The sequence below is a fragment of the Nicotiana tabacum genome, chromosome 3 (assembly GCF_000715075.1).
Source record: "Nicotiana tabacum cultivar K326 chromosome 3, ASM71507v2, whole genome shotgun sequence".
Taxonomy (NCBI): Eukaryota; Viridiplantae; Streptophyta; class Magnoliopsida; order Solanales; family Solanaceae; genus Nicotiana; species Nicotiana tabacum.
Window position 1 is genome coordinate 17,684,888 of NC_134082.1, and position 18,827 is coordinate 17,703,714.

Genomic DNA, 18,827 nt, shown 5'->3' on the forward strand with positions numbered 1-18,827 from the left:
TCTTACCCTTGCAACATGAGTTTTAAAACTTGTATAATTTTATTGTATTATTTTGCCATTTAAAGCATTTTTTATGAGATATACATATAATAGAGTAATTACAATGTTAAATCAGAGATAATGATACAAATTCACACTTCATAGGGATATTTAAAAAAATTAATTTCTTAAAAGAATCTATTGATAATAAATAAGAACATGAACTAAAACTATTTTTTTTTTTCGAATCCTAAAAGTAGAAAAACGATTATCATTTGCCAGATGATTATGGACACCACTAACTTTCAATCACCTATAGTGCAAACAAAAATCTTTCACTACTTCATTTTGTAGACTAACACGTTCTCTAGCGTTAAAGGTCTTTAAACTACCAAAACCATACAACCTAACGGTGGCGAAAAAATGTTTATAATCTACCCTTCTCAAAAGCTCATATTTCCTCAAAAAAAAAATATTTTTGTCTATATTAGAATAAGTTTCTTTTGTACCCAGTCAAAATATATAACAAACTTACTTTTTTTATCTAAAGAAGAAACTGAATAATTCAATTTTATATATAAGAAGATGGATAGCAATGTAGACATGTAATTTTTGACTCACACATTAGAATTACCTTTAATAGTCCTAGTATTTTTAGAATATTTATTTCAGTTTATTTCTATAGGATTTCACTTTATTATTAAATTTAATTCCATTTTTAGGCACAAAAATTGAAAAATACAAAAAAATATAGTTTCATTTTTCTATTTAATTCAGTATTAGGTATTTTTAGAAAGACATATTACTTTCAACCTATTTTTATTCTAATATAATCCTTGAAAATACCAAAAAATAGTTTCAACTTTCATTTTTAGCTTTTATTTTTAATATTAATAGTTTATCAATTTCAATTAAGAGTTTTTATATTTTTGTAGGTATTTAAATTAGATTTTCAGTTTTCTTTTGGCCCAATTTTGTAAATTTCGGAGCCCAATTCAAATATGAGCCCAAAATTCAACAACCCAACCCAATACCCCTGACCCGCCGACTCAGTCCGCCTGACCCGACCCACTCTTTGTTTTAATCCTGGTCATCAATCAATTCTAATCATATGGCCATTATTCACTCCCACCCACATATAAAAAATAAATTTTGTCACAAACCCTAACCCTACCGACCTATAAACGGCGCCCCAATCCCTCACGCACTCTGCCCGCCCAAACCCGCAGGAAAAGGCATTATTCCGGCCTTTCATGACACTGGTCCCCTCCCCTCGATGGTCCCCTCCTTCCACGTCACTTATATCCCAACAAATCTCATCATTACCATGTGTTTTCTCTTCATCTTCTTTTTAGAGTTTATCTTTTTTTTCTGTAAGAACGGAAAAATAGGAGGCGTAGGATCGAGTTACACTTGATCTACTCCCTCCATCTGTCCTTTATTGCTATCAAAAGGGATAAAATTCAAATTCCTTGGGGTTTGTCGGATTTTTGGGAGAAAATCTTCGAATTTCTTAGAGGAGAAGCAAGAGGAAGCTTCTAGGATTCTTATAAATAGGGGAGTCGATCTAAGAGATAAGGGAGAGAAAAATCAGAAAAATCGAAAAAAAAGGAGTTCTAGGGTTCTTTTCAGTTTTTGAGTTTTTTTATGTTTGGTTTGCTTTTCCAGAAAAACAAAATACAAAAAATAGCTTGAGTTCAGATTTTGTTCGAATTTTGTTTCCATTTCGAAAAATCAGAAAATTCTCCAAAGATACTTCAGTTTCTTCTTTTGATTTTGGTTTCGAGATGGGATTTGATTGAGGTTGTTTCGAGTTCATCGGCGCCGTCCGAGTTGTTGCTACCGATCTGTGGTTCCTGCCCTATTTCATCGCTATTTTTCTCGCTTGGATTTGAAGCGTGTACTCTCGGATTTCTCACATATTAAAGCAGGTTCACTTCTCTTTTCCATCCCTTTATTTCTGTTGTGAATCGAGCCTTAGGCGAGCCATTAAAAGAATTTATCGTTGGGAGGTTTAATAATTTCGTTTTAGGCAGTTTATCGTATTTTAACTGTCGGGTGTTTGTTCATCTTCATCTGTCAAATTCTGCTAATGCTCGAGTGAGCATAGGTTTGGTCGAATATGGAAATGTTACGGTGAATGTGTTTCAAGGCTTAAAGTGTTCTGTTGAGCCTAGAATGTTATCATGCTTGTCTTCAGTCTACTACGTTTTCTTTATTGTGCTTGACTAGAAGAGTTTTATTAGCATCTTAAAATTTTCTGTCAACTTTAACCAATAGGCATTGAAGAGTTTATTCCTTAGTTAGATCTTGGCAGAGATAAGCCCTTTTAGCTTTAAACAAATTAATGTAGTATTTATATGTTAGTTTGAATTGGAATGAGCAGGAAGCAATCTCGTTAAGGAACTTGTGCTTCCAACACATTAATTTCTAGTTAAACTCAAAAGTGTATTAACCATAGATTGTTCGTAGATTTAATGTCTCATATGTGGTACTCATTTTCGTTCACATCACATGTTTGACACAGTAATATGCAAATCCTTATGCATTTATATCAATGTTCAGTCATATTGCTTAAATTTATCTATATGCCTAAGTTTAGCCCATTATCTCGTGGTGTGGTGTGCCTTAGATGATCAATTATTTTGCAAGCTTTGTGAATTATTGGCAGTTTTGTTCCATTCTCTCTTGTTTTCGTTTTCTTTTAATTTCCCTGGATGGTTACATGTTGGACACGTTATTTTGATTGGTTTTGTTGAATATGAAATTATTTTGACCTGGGTAGTGGGTGAGGGGAATGACCAAAGCCCATTAGTAATTAATCGTTTCATGTTTTAGGATCGGGCTTGCTCAAATGCATTAAATAAGAAGTTTAAAAAGTGAATGAGCATGAAATTGAATTTTTTTATTAGTTCTATTTCTCCTGCTTTTATTATCTTGTCCGCTAGGAGCATGCTTAAGCCGACCACATTCGGGTAGGCAAGCCTTAGAATTTTATTTGGATTTTGAGGCAAGAGGTCATTTTTTTTTAGTTTATTATCCGGGGAATGCCCCGCATAATTTGTATATATTTTCCGGGGTATGCCCCGAAGTACTTGTATTTGGAGGCAGAAAGTGGAACTCGCAGCATTTTTATTTTTATTTTTATTTTTTAGGTGGGGACAATCTCGAGCCTCTTGTGTGTTTGTTTTTTTTTCTTTTCTGTGTTTGTTTTTAGCTCAATTTGAATATTTTAAAAGCCAACTTGATCATGTACGCAACCGCAATTTTTACGGGACTTGGGGAGTGCCTAACACCTTCTTCCCGAGTCAAATGAACTCCCTTACCCAAATCTCTAGTGTAGACTTAGTTTTGGAGTTCAAAATGTTTTAAATGAAAAAATTATTTTTTTTAAAAACGGTGGCATGTCACACCGAAACAAATGTCAGGTGGCGACTCTAAGTTATTTCCTTTTTAACCCAATTTTGTCACTTTTAATAAAAATCCTTTTGAGGCTTACAAAATCTTTCTTTTTATTAACTTTTAAGAGGGGTTAGTGAGGTTGTAAAAAAGGGGTATGACAGTTCTGGCGACTCCGCTGGGGAGTTACAGGTTCGAGCTAGTACTAGATCTTATTGGCTTTTTAGGATATTCGGTTGAGGTTTTTATGTGTTTTGTTTGCTTTAATTGATTTTTATTTTGTTTATGTCGTTTTATTTAGTTGCTTATTTGTTTACAGTTTTTCCCTTTATGTGTTACTGCTTTATAAATTGTCATCATTTGCATAAGCCCGGGTCTTCTTTCTGCAACAAGTCTTCTGGAGTACGTTTGAGCGTACACGGCCTTTTTGTGAGTCACTCGTATCTTTAGGGGGTGACGTGGGAGCGTGGAGTGGGCGGACAGCTAGAGCAGCCGCCATCGACCATGCGCCGCCCCGAATTGCCTTGTCTTGTGAACCCCAACCGTAGGTCAGCCTTTAGGTCATGCTTATGTGCATCATATCATTTAAACCTAGCAGGGTCCGGTCCCAGGCACCGTATCCCGTTGTAGGGGGCTTATCCAAATTATGTCAAAATGGGCTTATGGCCCAAAAAGACATTTAATCATCCCTATGTGCTACATGTCGCATCTCTTTAGGGGTAAAAGGGTCATTTGGCGGACCAAGGATATTTGGGGGTGAAACAAGTAGGGCCCACTCATATTTTCTTTTATAGTTTCTCAAAAATCAAAAAAAATGAAAATGAAAAATTCAAAAGATTTTGCACTTTCCCATCAAAAAAAAAGGAAAAGAAAATCCAAAAAGATTTTACATTTTCCTTCACTTTTCAAAAAGACAAAAAATAGTTTTTCCAAACTAGCTACATTTCATTTTAAAGCTTTCTTCCATGTCCGATCTTCCCGAACTACGCATACCTGATTCTCATCTTTTAGGGTGGAATACGTAGGCTACCCACATAGGGTCCGGTCTTCCTAGTGTCTTAGGTTCTTGGCTTTGCGGGGTCTTAGCCAAATCTTGCATGTCTAGCTACGTTTGGCCACATCGGCTGTTTTTGCAAAATAGGGATATTTTTGCAAAATGGCTTGTTAACCATGTATTAGAGTCCTTAGCCCATAGCAAGGTGTTCTCTCAATTTTAAGGTCCATTCCTGTTGAATTTTTATGTCTAGCCACTTTTGGCCATATCGGCCATTGTTGCAAAATGGGGTCATTTTTGCAAAAGTGGTTCAATTACCCATGTCTTTAGATTTTGATTCCACAACTAGGTGTCATATTACTTTAAGGTCCTTCCTTTTTGAGTTTTCATCTTTAGCCACTTCTGGCCATATCGGTCGTTTTTGCAAAATGGGTCATTTCTGCAAATTAATTTTGGGCCATGATTATTGGGAGTTTGAATCCATATAAGCCTTAGGGAGGTATGTCCATGTCTTTGAGGTCATCTTTGTTGAGTTTGCGCTAATAGCCACATTTGGGTCGTGGCGTCACATTTGTCTTGAGTCACTAACTCTATTTGATTTTATTTTTCCCATTCAGGTATGGAGCAATAACTCTATTTGATCTTATTTTTCCAATTCAGGTATGGATCAATTTGCTAGAGCTTGAGCATGATAAATACCTCAGGACCATTCTAGTTAAGACCATTGCATGCACGAACTGCTTGAGGAAACTTTTTATTTTTTAGTCTATTTTATGTTGTCTTTTAATTATTAGTCGTGTACAATAGTATCGAGTCTGTTAGTCTAGTTAAGATTTTCGAGTCTTTTGTTATAGTACTTCCTGTTTTGTATTTGAAAAAAAAAGTTAAAATTCAAAAATTCAAAAAGATTTGTTTTAGTTTATTTTGTCCATTATTTTTTAGAACTACGCTTGATTTGATTCATGAGGGACATGATATGTAGGCAACCTACATAGGGTTCGATCGAATTATTTATTTTTTAAAAAAAATATGAAATTGTGGATGTGGGAAGTGAGAGGAAAGAAAAGAGTGTTTATCAGAAAGAAAAATGAGCAAGCCAAGAAGTGCTAGAAAAGGAAGAAAAGAGAAGATTGAAATGAACAAAATTGGGATAATGTCAAATGACCTTGTGACTCTCGAAGTCATTCTAGAACCATTAAATTGTTGCTTGGGGCATTGCACGCAATGTGATATTTCTATCTGATAAATGTCGTAACGCTAACATGTTGGCTTTTGTTTTGTTCCTCTTTGTTACTTTCATTGCTATCATAACAGAGGGTGGTTATTTTGTGGCACTTTGGTGATTTGTCCATACAACACAAGGTCAAAAGCAAGGAAGCCATGGCTAGCAAAGACTTGGACACAGGCGTTGTCGATCCGCCTAAGGAGATTGTTGAACCAGAATCTGAATTGAAAGAAGAGGTCCTAAGGTTGAAAGGACAGATGGCTGAAATGTACTAAGCCTGGATTAGTGGGCGTTCTCCACCATTATTTCCCAATAACTACACTGAAAGCCTAGTCACCATTTTGCCATTGTCACAAATCCAAATTTCCGCTGGTACTAATGTCTCCTAAACTTTCCATGCTCCACTAGCCAAATTAACCGCATACCCTGTTCCAACATCTGCTCCTATTTTTGTAGCCCCTCCGCGAGCTACCCTCCATCGATCTTATAATGAAATTCCCGGATACCCAACACTATACTCCAGTACCCACTTTCAAAGTCTCGGATCCATACTTTTACGCTCCTCATTTTGAGCCTCCCAGTGAAGCCGAAAAGCCTACTAAGATAGTGAAGCATGAGATATCTAGAAAACTAAAAGTTATAGAACAATCGTTAAAGAACATGCAAGGGATGGGAAATAACATGTCTTACAATGACTTGTGTACATTTCCGGATATTCGTCTGCCTGCGGGGTTTAAAAGGCCAAAAGTTAACTTATATGATGGGCGTGGAGATCCAGTAGCCCATTTGTGGGGTTACTACAATGAAATGAGAAGTGTTTGCGGGAAAGATGAATTGTTGATGGCGTATTTCAGTGAGAGTTTGAGTGGGGAAGTCTTGGAGTGGTATACTCGTCAAGATGTCAGTAAGTGGCATGCATCGAGTGACATGGCTCAAGATTTTGTTCGGCACTATCAGTACAATGTAGACATTATCCCAAACCGCTCCTCCCTATCTCAGATGGAAAAGAAACTCAAGAAAAGTTTTAGGGAGTTTTGGTTCAGATGGGACGAACAAGTTGCTCGGGTCAGTTTTTCGATTGATAGAAAAGATGTTGCTGAGCCCCGCCAATGACAGGACATAGTGGGCAACCCTGCTAAATGATTTCAACCATAATACTGACCCCATGAATATCCCCGAGCTCCACATAATCCACCCCAGTATTATCCTCTGAACAATGTCTGGCCATCTGTCCAACCACTAGGTCACTCCCTGGGGCAAGCATCAGCATCCCAAAATCCTCGTGCGCCTTCACAGCATTTTCAGGCACCCTATAACCCTAAAAAACATAGGCATGGAAGTAAACAAAGGCAGAAAGATAATTTTACGCCAATCGGAGAATCCTACACAAGCTTGTTTGAAAAGTTAAAACATTCTGGCATGATTGAGCCGCTCCTCAGCTATACTCCAGACCCATATGCAAAAGGTTTTGATCCTGTTGTACGATGCATGTACCACTCTAATGTCCAAGGTCATAGTATTGAAGATTGTCGTGCTTTGAAAAGGGAGATAGAAGGAATGATTCAAGAAGGGATAATTGTGGTCCAAGGCAATAATACCCCAAGTGTCACATATAATCCTCTACAGGCACGTGATTATGCACAAATTGTTGGGATGGTTTGCCATGACAACGAATGTGCAGGTTCTTTCAAGTCCTTGGGTGAGTCATTTGCGGCAAGATCTCTTAGGGGGTTAGTCATTAATTCAATAGTTAGTGCTAAGGAAGGGTTGTTCAAAGGAGTCAATGAGCCACGTGGTGAAGACAATGTGATTGAAGTTGGTGAAGGTCCCAGTAATTTTGATGTGCAACTCAGTGGCTAAGATCTCGACTTTGGCAATTAGAAAAAACCTCATTTTCTCATCGGGAAGGAGTCTTCGAGTTCATTTTAACATCTTTTCTGCTATCCGATTATTTCAGAGTTGTAGCCCAGATTTTATCTTGTTTGTTCTGGTGATTCAAACCCTTCTATCCTCTTTTGCCTATATTTAGGAGTCTTGTTAGTTAGTTTTGCATCTCTAAGTCTGTCATCTAGAGTTGTTTCAGGTCTTTAACATAGATCTTTTTTTACTGTTCAAACCCTTCCATCCTTTGGTCAAATGAGATTTTATTTTTCTGTTATTTACAGCCTTCGTTTAGTTCTTTTCTTGTATATAGTTCTCTCCAGGCCAGTTCTGGTGACATGACATGCATGCAGAGTTTTTAGTCAGACCTTGAAAGCCAATCTAATCATGAAATAATAAAACATAGTTTTGAATATGATAAAAAGATGCATTTGAGGAAACGAGTAGAGATTCACGCATTCTGAGATAGCCTAAAGCTTGAATTGAGTGAAACTGAGGCAGTTAGTCTGAGAAATCAAGAGGTTGATAAGAGCATACAACAAGAAAATGTCTCCCGAACAGTTTGAGGTAGATCATTTAGTGTTGAAATGCATTCTTCTATATCAAGGTAAGGTTGAGTCAAGTCTGTTTCGAATTGGCACGGATCATTCATTGGGACAAAGGTATTGCCCATCGGCACTTTTTATTTGTGTTGATGCATCGAGAGATATTATATATATGGGTTATTTGCTCACTTTCAATTGCATTTTGTACTTGGCATGTTCAAAGTTGAAATGACGAAGGCATTTTGTTCCGCTACCCAAACACTTTTATCCCTTATTATCCCTTTTGAGCCTTATTTATTTTCTTTCATAACCCTCTTTTGGAATCAGGAGCAGAATTAGAGAATAAAAAAATGAAAAAAACATGAAAAAGAAAATAAGAAGAAAAAGAGAAAAGAAAAAAGAAGAAGAAAAGAAAAAAAGAAAAGCAACAAAAACAAACGACTTTCTTTTGAACTATGTTCGACCTGATTCCTTTTAAGGATACATAGGCAGACTTACACGGTTCGGTCACATCAATATAAAAATCCAAAATTCCCCAGACCCAAAGAAACTAGGGCAGCAGTTTTGGTTTTGCAAAAGATCTGATTCCAAAAGTTGAAATTTTAAACCATTCTCATCTTAAATTATTTTGAACCTTCATACCACCATTTCTTTCTAGCCTTATCCAAAAGCATAAATTACGGTCCAAAGAAAAACCTTCCGATCAATCTTTAAGGATGCCAAGTCAAGCGAGATAGAGGTATGATTTATATCAAGGGTAACACTTTGTTCATGGGCACAGAGAGAAAATTTAAAATGAGAGAGTTTTATTGGTGAAAACCCTCACGGGCACCATAAGGCGATAGTGAGCCAAGAGAAAATTTAAAATGAGAGAGTCTAATTGGTGAAAACCCTTACGGGCACCGTAAGGCGATGGGGAGTTGAGAGATGAACAAATGAGAGAGACTTGTTGGTGAAAACCCTTCGGGGCACTACAAGTTGAATGAGGTTCATGGCTTTACAGAGAAGTTGGATCAGTGAAATCCCGATTTTTGAGGTATGAAGACACGACATGAACTGAAAATATGATTGGTTGGACGGATTAGGCTGATCAATCCAAAATTCATGCCATGATCATTGGAGCTAGCCGCTTCACTCAGATAAGTCTTATTTTCCCATTCTTCTTCACATAGTCATCTGTGTTCAAAATTTTCCTCTGTTCCTTCTGCCAATAATTATTTCACCGTGCTCTTTGAGTCTATCTTTATGAGTCTTTTTCGAGTTAGCCCTTGTTGAACAAGCAGGAAAGGATTCCAAAGCCTACTATCAGCTTCTAAATTGCACAAAGCGGAGTTCGGCCAGGCACATCATAATTGACATGAATTAGAATAAGCAGTATGGTAATAATTGAGGTTCAGGCAATCAAGTGAATCTTGAATTTTGAGAAAACGCAAGGATTCAGCAACTTTCAGAATGAAAACACAATGCAACAAAAGAGTGTAAGAGATTCAAGTCATTCAAAGCTTTTGTGGTACAGTTCCAATCAAAAGGTCAAACAACTCCTTGCTGGCCCGAAGCAGCTAATCAGAATGAAGCATGGCAATGGCAAAAGCAGACACTCAGCAATGATGCCACAAATTAACCACTACATTTTCAAACTAATAAAATTTTATCTGTATGAAACATGGGCAAGAAAATTTGTTAATCCACAGGGACCCTCCCATGAAGAAGGCATGGTTCAGGGGTAGGAAATTCTGTTCAGAATCCTCCAAGAAAAGAGCATGGCCCAGGTAAGTTCATTCTCGGCTTTTCAGGACCCTCCTGGATAATGGGATTTAGTTTTGAGTTTTCAGGACCCTCCTGGATAATGGGATTTATTTTTGAGTTTTCAGGACCTCCAGGATAATGGGATTTAGTTTTCAAGTTTTTAGGACCCTCCTGGATAATGAAATTTAGTTTTCAAGGTTTCAAGACCCTCCTGGATAATGGGATTTAATTTTAAGTTTTTAGGGCCCTCTTGGATAATAGGAGCTAGTTTTCAAGTTTTCAGGACACTCCTGGATAAGGGGATTTGGTTTTGAGTTTTCAAGACCCTCCTGGATAATGGGATTTAGTATTCAAGCTTTCAGGACCCTCCTGGATAATGAGATTTAGGATTTTAAGCTTTCAGGACCTTCCTGGATAATGGGATTTAGGATTTTAAGCTTTCAGGACCAGGACCCTCCTGGATAATGGAATTTAGTTTTAAGTTTTCAGGACCCTCCTAGATAATGGGATTTAGTTTTAAGTTTTCAGGACCCTCTTAGATAATGGGATTTAGTATCAAGTTTTCAGGACCCTCCTGGATAATGGGATTTAGTTTTAAGTCTTCAGGACCCTCCTGGATAATGGGATTTAGTTCTCAAGTTTTCAGGACCCTCTTGGATAATGGGATTTAGTTTTCAAGTTTTCAGGACCCTCCTGGATAATAGGATTTAGTTTTGAGTTTTCAGGACCCTTCTGGATAATGGAATTTAGGTTTTTAAGCTTTCAGGGCCCTCCTGGATAATGGAACTTAGTTTTAAGTTTTAGTATAGGTTCTACCTTTAGGAAATATAATTTAGCTTTAAAGTTGTCACTCTTAAGATGAGATTTAATTTGAAGTTTTCAGGGCCCTCCTAGATAATGGGATTTAGCTTTTAAGTTCTTAGAGCTCTTTTAGGTAACATGATTCGATTAACACTCACAGATGTGCCCAGATACCAAACTGGGGCAAAAAAAATTCTTTTGTTTTGTCTGTTTTGTTGTAATGGCAGGCGCCCACCTGGATAACAAGGGAATACAATTTAAGTTTTAGAAATCAAGCGCCCACCTGGAGAACAAGGGAATACAGTTCAAGTTTTGGCAATCAGGCGCCCACCTTGAGAACAAGGGAATACATTTTAAGTTTTTGGCAATCAGGCGCCCACCTTGATAACAAGGGAATATAATTCAAGTTTTGGCAATCAGGCACCCACCTAGAGAACAAAGGAATACAGTTCAAGTATTGGCAATCAGGCTCTCACCTGGAAAACAAGGGAATACAGTTCAAGTTTTGGCAATCAGGCGCCCACTTGGAGAACAAGGGAATACAATTCAAGTATTGGCAATCAGGCGCCCACCTAGAGAACAAGGGAATAAAGTTCAAGTTTTGCCAATCAGGCGCCCACCTGGAGAACAAGGGAATATAGTTCAAGTTTTTGGAAATCAGGTGCCCACCTGGAGAACAAGGGAATACAGTTCAAGTTTTTGGCAATCAGGCACCCACCTAGATGACAAAGGAATACAATTCAAGTTTTGGCAATCAGGCTCTTACCTGGAGAACAAGGGAATACAGTTCAAGTATTGGCAATCAGGCACCCACCTGAAGAACAAGGGAATATAGTTCAAGTTTTGGCAATTAGGCGCCCACCTAGAGAACAAAGGAATATAGTTAAGTTTTTGGCAATCAGGCGCCCACCTGAAGAACAAGGGAATACAGTTCAAGTTTTGGCAATCAAGTACCCACTTGGAGAACAAGGGAATACAGTTCAAGTTTTGGCAATCAGGCGCCCACCTGGAGGACAAGGGAATATTGTTCAAATTTTTGGCAATCACCTGGATAACAAGGGAATACAATTCAAGTTTTGACAATTAGGCGCCCACCTGGAGAACAAGGGAATACAGTTCAAGTATTGGCAATCAGGCGCCCACCTGAAGAACAAGGGAACACATTTCAAGTTTTGGTAATCAGGCGCCCACCTGGATAACAAGGAAATACAATTCAAGATTTTGGCAATCAGGCGCCCACCTGGATAACAAGGGAATACAATTCAAGTTTTTGGCAATCAGGCGCCCACCTGGATAATAAGGGAATACAATTCAAGTTTTGGAGATCAGGCGCCCACCTGGATAATAAGGGAATACAATTCAAGTTTTGGAAATCAGGCACCCACCTGGAGAATAATGGAATACATTTCAAGTTTTGGCAATCAGGCGCTCACCTGGAGAACAAGGGAATATAGTTCAAGTTTTTGGCAATCAGGTGCCCACCTGGAGAACAAGGGAATATAGTTCAAGTTTTGGAAATTAGGCACCCACCTGGATAACAAGGGAAATACATTTCAAGTTTTGGGAATAAGGCGCCCACCTGGAAAATGGGGAAAATCATTTCAAGTTCAAGCTATTGGCAGGCACCCACCTGGAGAATGAGGGAATCTGTTTCAAGTTTTAATGGCAGGTGCCCACCTAGAGGACAAGGGAATTCATTTAAGAGTTACTTTCAATTCACAAATTCAAGAAGCATCAGGAGCCCGCCTGAATAACAGGGCCCATTTTTCAGTTTCATGTTGAAGGCTCAAGCGGAGATTCAAGGAAGATTCAAGACAAGAAGTAGATAGGATCTTGTATTTTTCTTTTACTTTTGCTGTAATTTTTCCTTTATTTTTTATGTAATGGCAGGAACCGCGGACCGGAACCTCGACGGCACTTCACTCGACTCTCCACCTCGGTACTCCATCGTCCTTCTCACTTATGAACTACATGTGGCCTGATTCCTTTATAACCAAGGATATGTAGGCAGCTCAAATACCAGGGCTCGGTCACATTCTCTTTTCTTTTAGTTTTGGTTTCTCTAAATAAAGGTCGGGTCAAAAATATGTCTTGTTGTTCTTTGTCTGAAAACTCTCTGTATTTCCAGTCAAAGAGGGGTAGCTGTAGACATGTAATTTTTGACCCACGCATTAGAATTACTTTTAATAGTCCTAGTTTATTTAGGATATTTATTTGAATTTATTTCTATAGGATTTCACTTTACTATTAAATTTAATTCTATTTTTAGGCACAAAAATTGAAAAATACAAAAAATAGTTTTATTTTTCTATTTAATTTAGTATTAGGTATTTTTAGAAAGACATATTACTTTCAACCAATTTTTATTCTAGTATAATCTTTGAAAATACCAAAAAATAGTTTCAACTTTCATTTTTAGCTTTTATTTTTAATATTAATAGTTTATCAATTTCAATTAAGAGTTTTTATATTTTTGTAGGTATTTAAATTGAATTTTCAGCTTTCTTTTGGCCCAATTTTGTAAATTTCGGAGCCCAATTCAAATATGAGCCCAAAATTCAACAGCCCAACCCAATACCCCTGACCCGCCGACCCAGTCCGCCTGACTCACCCCACTCTTTGTTTTAATCCTGGCCATCAATAAATTCTAATCCTATGGCCATTATTCACCCCCACCCACATAAAAAAAATTTGTCACAAACCCTAACCCTACAGACCTCTAAACGGCGTCCACTCCCTCACACACTCTGCCCACCCAAACCCGCCGGAAAAGGCATTATTCCGGCCTTCCACGTCACTGGTCCCCTCCCCTCAATGGTCCCCTCCTTCCTCGTCACTGATATCCCAACAAATCTCATCATTACCATGCATTTTCTCTTCATCTTCTTTTTCGAGTTTATCTTTTTTTTAGGCAAGAACGGAAAAATAGGAGGCGTAGGATCGAGTTACACTCGATCTACTCCCTCTATCTGTATTTTATTGCCATTAAAATGGATAAAATTCAAATTCCTTGGGGTTTGTCGGATTTTTGGGAGAAAATCTTCGAATTTTTTGGAGGAGAAGCAAGAGGAAGCTTCTAGGATTCTTATAAATAGGGGAGTCGATCTAAGAGATAAGGAAGAGAAAAATCAGAAAAATCGAAAAAAAGAGTTCTAGGGTTCTTTTCAGTTTTTGAGTTTTTTTTATGTTTGGTTTGCTTTTCCAGAAAAACAAAATACAAAAAATAGTTTGAGTTCAGATTTTGTTCGAATTTTGTTTCCATTTCGAAAAATCAGAAAATTTCCCAAAGATACTTCAGTTTCTTCTTTTGATTTTGGTTTTGAGATGGGATTTGATTGAGGTTGTTTCGAGTTCATCGGCACCGTCCGAGTTGTTGCTACTGATCTGCGGTTCCTGCCCTATTTCATCGCTATTTTTCTAGCTTGGATTTGAAGCCATGTGCTCTCGGATTTCTCACATATTAAAGCAGGTTCACTTCTCTTTTCCCTCCCTTTATTTCTATCGTGAATCGAGCCTTAGGCGAGCCGTTAAAAGAATTTATCATTGGGAGGTTTAATAATTTCATTTTAGGCAGTTTATCTTATTTTAACTGTCGGGTTTCTGTTCAGCTTCATCTGTCAAATTCTGCTAATGCTCGAGTGAATGTGTTTCAAGGCTTAAAGTGTTCTGTTGAGCCTAGAATGTTATCATGCTTGTCTTCGGTCTACTGCGTTTTCTTTATTGTGCTTGATTAGAAGAGTCTTATTAGTATCTTAAAATTTTTTGTCAACTTTAACCAATAGGCATTGAAGAGTTAATTCTTAGTTAGATCTTGGCAGAGATGAGCCCTTTTAGTTTTAAACGAATTAATGTAGTATTTATATGTTAGTTTGAATTGGAATGAGCAGGAAGCAATCTCGTTAAGTTTAGTTGATTGGGTTAAGGAACTCGTGCTTCCAACACATTAATTTCTAGTTAAACTCAAAAGTGTATTAACCACAGATTGTTCGTAGATTTAATGTATCATATGTGGTACTCATTTTCGTTCACATCACATGTTTGACACAGTAATATGCAAATCCTTATGCATTTATATCAATGTTCAGTCATATTGCTTAAATTTATCTATATGCCTAAGTTCAGCTCATTATCTCGTGGTGTGGTGTGCCTTTGATGATCAATTATTTTGCATGCTTTGTGAATTATTGGCAATTTTGTTCCACTCTCTCTTGTTTTCGTTTTCTTTTAATTTCCCTGGATGATTACATGTTGGACACGTTATTTTGATTGGTTTTGTTGAATATGAAATTGTTTTGACCTGGGTTGTGGTAGAGGGGAATGACCAAAGCCCATTAGTAATTAATCGTTTCATGTTTTAGGATCGGGCTTGGTCAAATGCATTAAATAAGAAGTTTAAAAAGTGAATGAGCATGAAATTGATTTTCTTATTAGTTCTATTTCTCCTACTTTTATTATCTTGTCCTCTAGGAGCATGTTTAGCCAACCACGTTCGGGTAGGCAAGCCTTAGAATTTTTTTTGGATTTTGAGGCAAGAGGTCGTTTTTTTTAGTTTATTATCCGGGGAATGCCCCGCATAAGTTGTATATATTTTCCGGGGTATGCCCCGAAGTACTTGTATTTGGAGGCCAAAAGTGGAACTCGCAGCATTTTTATTTTTATTTTTATTTTTTAGATGGGGACGACCTCGAGGCTCTTGTGTGTTTATTTTTTTTTTCTTTTCTGTGTTTGTTTTTAGCTCAATTTGAATATTTTAAAAGCCAACTTGATCATGTACGCAACCGTGATTTTCACGGGACTTGGGAAGTGCCTAACACCTTCTCCCCAAGTCAAATGAACCCCCTTACCTAAATCTCTAGTGTAAACTTAGTTTTGGAGTCCAAAGTGTTTTAAAGAAAAAAATTATTTTTTTAAAAACGGTGGACTGGCACACCGAAACAAATGTCAGGTGGCGACTCTGAGTTATTTCCTTTTTAACACAATTTTTTCACTTTTAATAAAAATCCTTTTGAGCCTTACAAAATCTTTCTTTTTACTAACTTTTAAGAGGGGTTAGTGAGGTTGTAAAAAAAGGGTGTGACAAGCAGGAGCTGAATTGAGTATTATTTGGACAAAGTAACGGTACTTCAACTTATATACAACATAAACCTAAAGATGTCAAAATCAAAGACCGTAAATGAAAATTGTGAAATATGTTTTACTTTAAAAAAAAAGACTTTACTTCGATCATTGCCTCATTATTTGACATTTCCTCTTCAACATTCTTCTCAAGATTCACATCTGTTTGGACTATAAAATTTTAGGATTTTTTATATATAAAAAAAATTAAAACCAAAAGTAGAAAATACATTTAAGAATTTACGTGTTGAACAAACGACTAATAATAGAATTTTAATAATACCTTAGTGATGTTCTTCATTTCCATTCCATAGCCTGTAATATAGAGATAACCCAAATCATTATAAGAATAAAGTGGAATAGTAAGCTACTCAAGTATTTTGGTAAAGGATACCTTATTATCGTAGAAATAAGCAAAATTACATATGGACACAAGATAATTGGAGGCGGCTCAATTGCACGATTGTATCCTTGTAGTTCATCATATAAATAACGTGGGATTATTATATCGTAAAAATAGCACGGTCTAATCAGTTTTCGGACTGGTCATTCAAAAATAGCCAGCATTTACCAAGCCAATGAAAAATAGCCATTATTTTGCTGTAACAGAGACCAGTCCAGCATAATATACTGGAGTTCGGTGCACCTGTGTATGAATTTCCAGCATATTATGTTGGACCGGTATACTTGGCTGGCTCCAATATAATATACTGGAGACTGGAGCACCGGTGCTCCAAACTCTAGTATATTATGCTAGACCGGTATACTATACTGGAACTCCAGTATATTGGACTGGAGTTCCAGTATAATATACTGGAACTCCAGCATATTATGCTGGATTATTTTTTCGGAATAGTATTTTCGTTCAGATTTATTTTTACAAGAAAAGTGACTAAATTTTGATTACTTTTGAAATTGGGCTATTTTTGAACGATTACTTATAAATCTGGCTATTTTTTAATTTCTCATTATTAAATCAGTGGATATTATTAATGGACGTTGCAAGAGATAGGACCGAATCTGATACATTAACTGACTATTCAATATCTTTATGCGAGTCCATAATAATTACATGAGATGGACCTTAAATCTTAACACCCAAAAGGTTTGTTTGTATAAACAATTTTAATAGAGGGAACTTTATTTATAGCCCATCGGGCAAAACAAATTTCATTTGGTAGCCCACAAATTAATACATACAAGTCATAGCCTAAAATTAAAACAAGTGCTAGCCGGAAACTTTACTAATTCCCTTGCCGGAAATCTAGCCAGCCAACTATGACCATGACTGCTCCTTTCGCTTTCCTCTTCTTTCTTACTAGTCACATCAATTTCCCAAGCAATGATTTAATCCTTTAAACAAATTTCATCAACAGATGCAAAAGTCACAAGCTCAAAGTAAGTGGATTTTGAATTTTACTCGTCAATTCGCTTCGCCCAATTTATCAAATCATTATTAATAGTATTTCAATTCAACGGAACAATTTCAAATCTCACTTTTCAGTAACAAACAAACATTAACAGAAGTTCCAAACCCAAACATGAGTTTCTTTTCTCGATTCAAAGTGCAGAATCAATGACACCAATAAGAGCAGTAGCGGAATTTCTTTTTTAATAGTCTGATTTTGAGTTTTGTGGCGACGGGTAAAAGTCTAGATCTTCTTATTTCGGCAGTGGTGTAGCATAAGGCTCAACTTTGTCTTCTTCTCTGATTTTCTCTTATAGTTTCTGTGAATATGTAGATAATATTTTGAAGGTCTTTGGCTAAAAGTTTAAAACTCCGGCGATCTTGTTACCATTTTTGGCGACTGTGAGGCCTTGGACGCTGGTGGCTGGTTTCTCAATGAGAGGAAGAACAGAGGAGATGATTATGCATAAAGTTGAAATATCTACAAAACATACTGTTATTATACAAAAATTATACAAATTAGACTATCACTATACAATTTATATACAAATAGACTGTCACTATACAATTTATATACAAATAGAGTGTCACTATACAAAATATATACAAAAATAGAATGTCATTATACAAAAAATATACTAAATAGACTGTCATTATACAAAATATGTATAAAATATACTATCACTATATAAAAATATACTAAATAGACTGTCACTATACAAAATAGACTGTTACTATACAAAAAATATACACAATTGACTGTCACTATACAACATAAATTATTACTATACAAAAAATATACAAAATAGACTGTCACTATACAAATAGACTGTTACTATACAAAAAATATACAAAATAGACTGTCACTATGCAAAAAATATACAAAATAGTCTGTTATTATACAAAAAAATATACAAAAATACTTATAAGATCCAGAAGTACATTTAAAAAAGCAAAAAGGGTTGCTCTATCGCGCCAGGTGAGGGTCGAACCTGCGACCTTCAACTTAGGAAAGTTGCGCTCTAACCACTAAGCTACAAGCACTTATGTTATTATGCTTATTCCTTTCGGCTGCTATATCTAATACATTTGGGCCGAAGGGCCATTTTTTGTAAGTAGGACATAACATGGGCTATTAAAATTTTGAGGGGCTATAGAGGGTAGTTTTCTCATTTTAATAATCTAGGCTTGTATTCGTAAAACACGGGCTAGTCAGTTTTTGGATTAGTAATTAAAAAATAGCCACTGTTTGTAAAGTCATTGAAAAATAGTCATTATTTTGCTACAGCAAGGACCGGCCCACAGAAGCGGCTCTGGATTTAGTGGCCTAAACCGAAGCTATATTAACAGGCCTCTGAAATTTATTTCATAAAATTTCATATAATAATGAGATACAAAAAATTTGCTTTCTGATCTATTGATCCATCAAACTATGACTAAATAAAATAGCCAAGTCAGAGACCGTGAGTTAAAGTCAGAAAATAAAATAGTCAAACATATGAAAAGAAATGAATAAACTTAGAGGAGGAAAAATAAAAACTGAAGAGGAAGACAAAATACGCTAACTACTGAGAGAAAAAAATTTATTGTTATTTTCTAACTTATCTTTATAACCTCTACAAAATAAATAAATTGTTAAAAATCTTATTAATAATTATTATATAAAATTAAGTATATGTTATGCATAATAATACAGTAAACTCCTAGTAATATTTTTGGGGCCCTTTAGTTTTG

General features: G+C 36.4%; 1 long non-coding RNA gene across 1 annotated transcript; it reads left to right on the plus strand.

Annotated features, from left to right (window-relative positions):
* The first annotated feature begins 1,162 nt into the window (after positions 1-1,162).
* LOC107811842 (uncharacterized) lies at positions 1,163-15,252 on the plus strand. The gene is made up of 2 exons (XR_001654005.2): positions 1,163-1,910; positions 5,033-15,252. It is a non-coding gene; the product is annotated as an uncharacterized LOC107811842 (long non-coding RNA).
* The last annotated feature ends 3,575 nt before the right edge of the window (positions 15,253-18,827 follow it).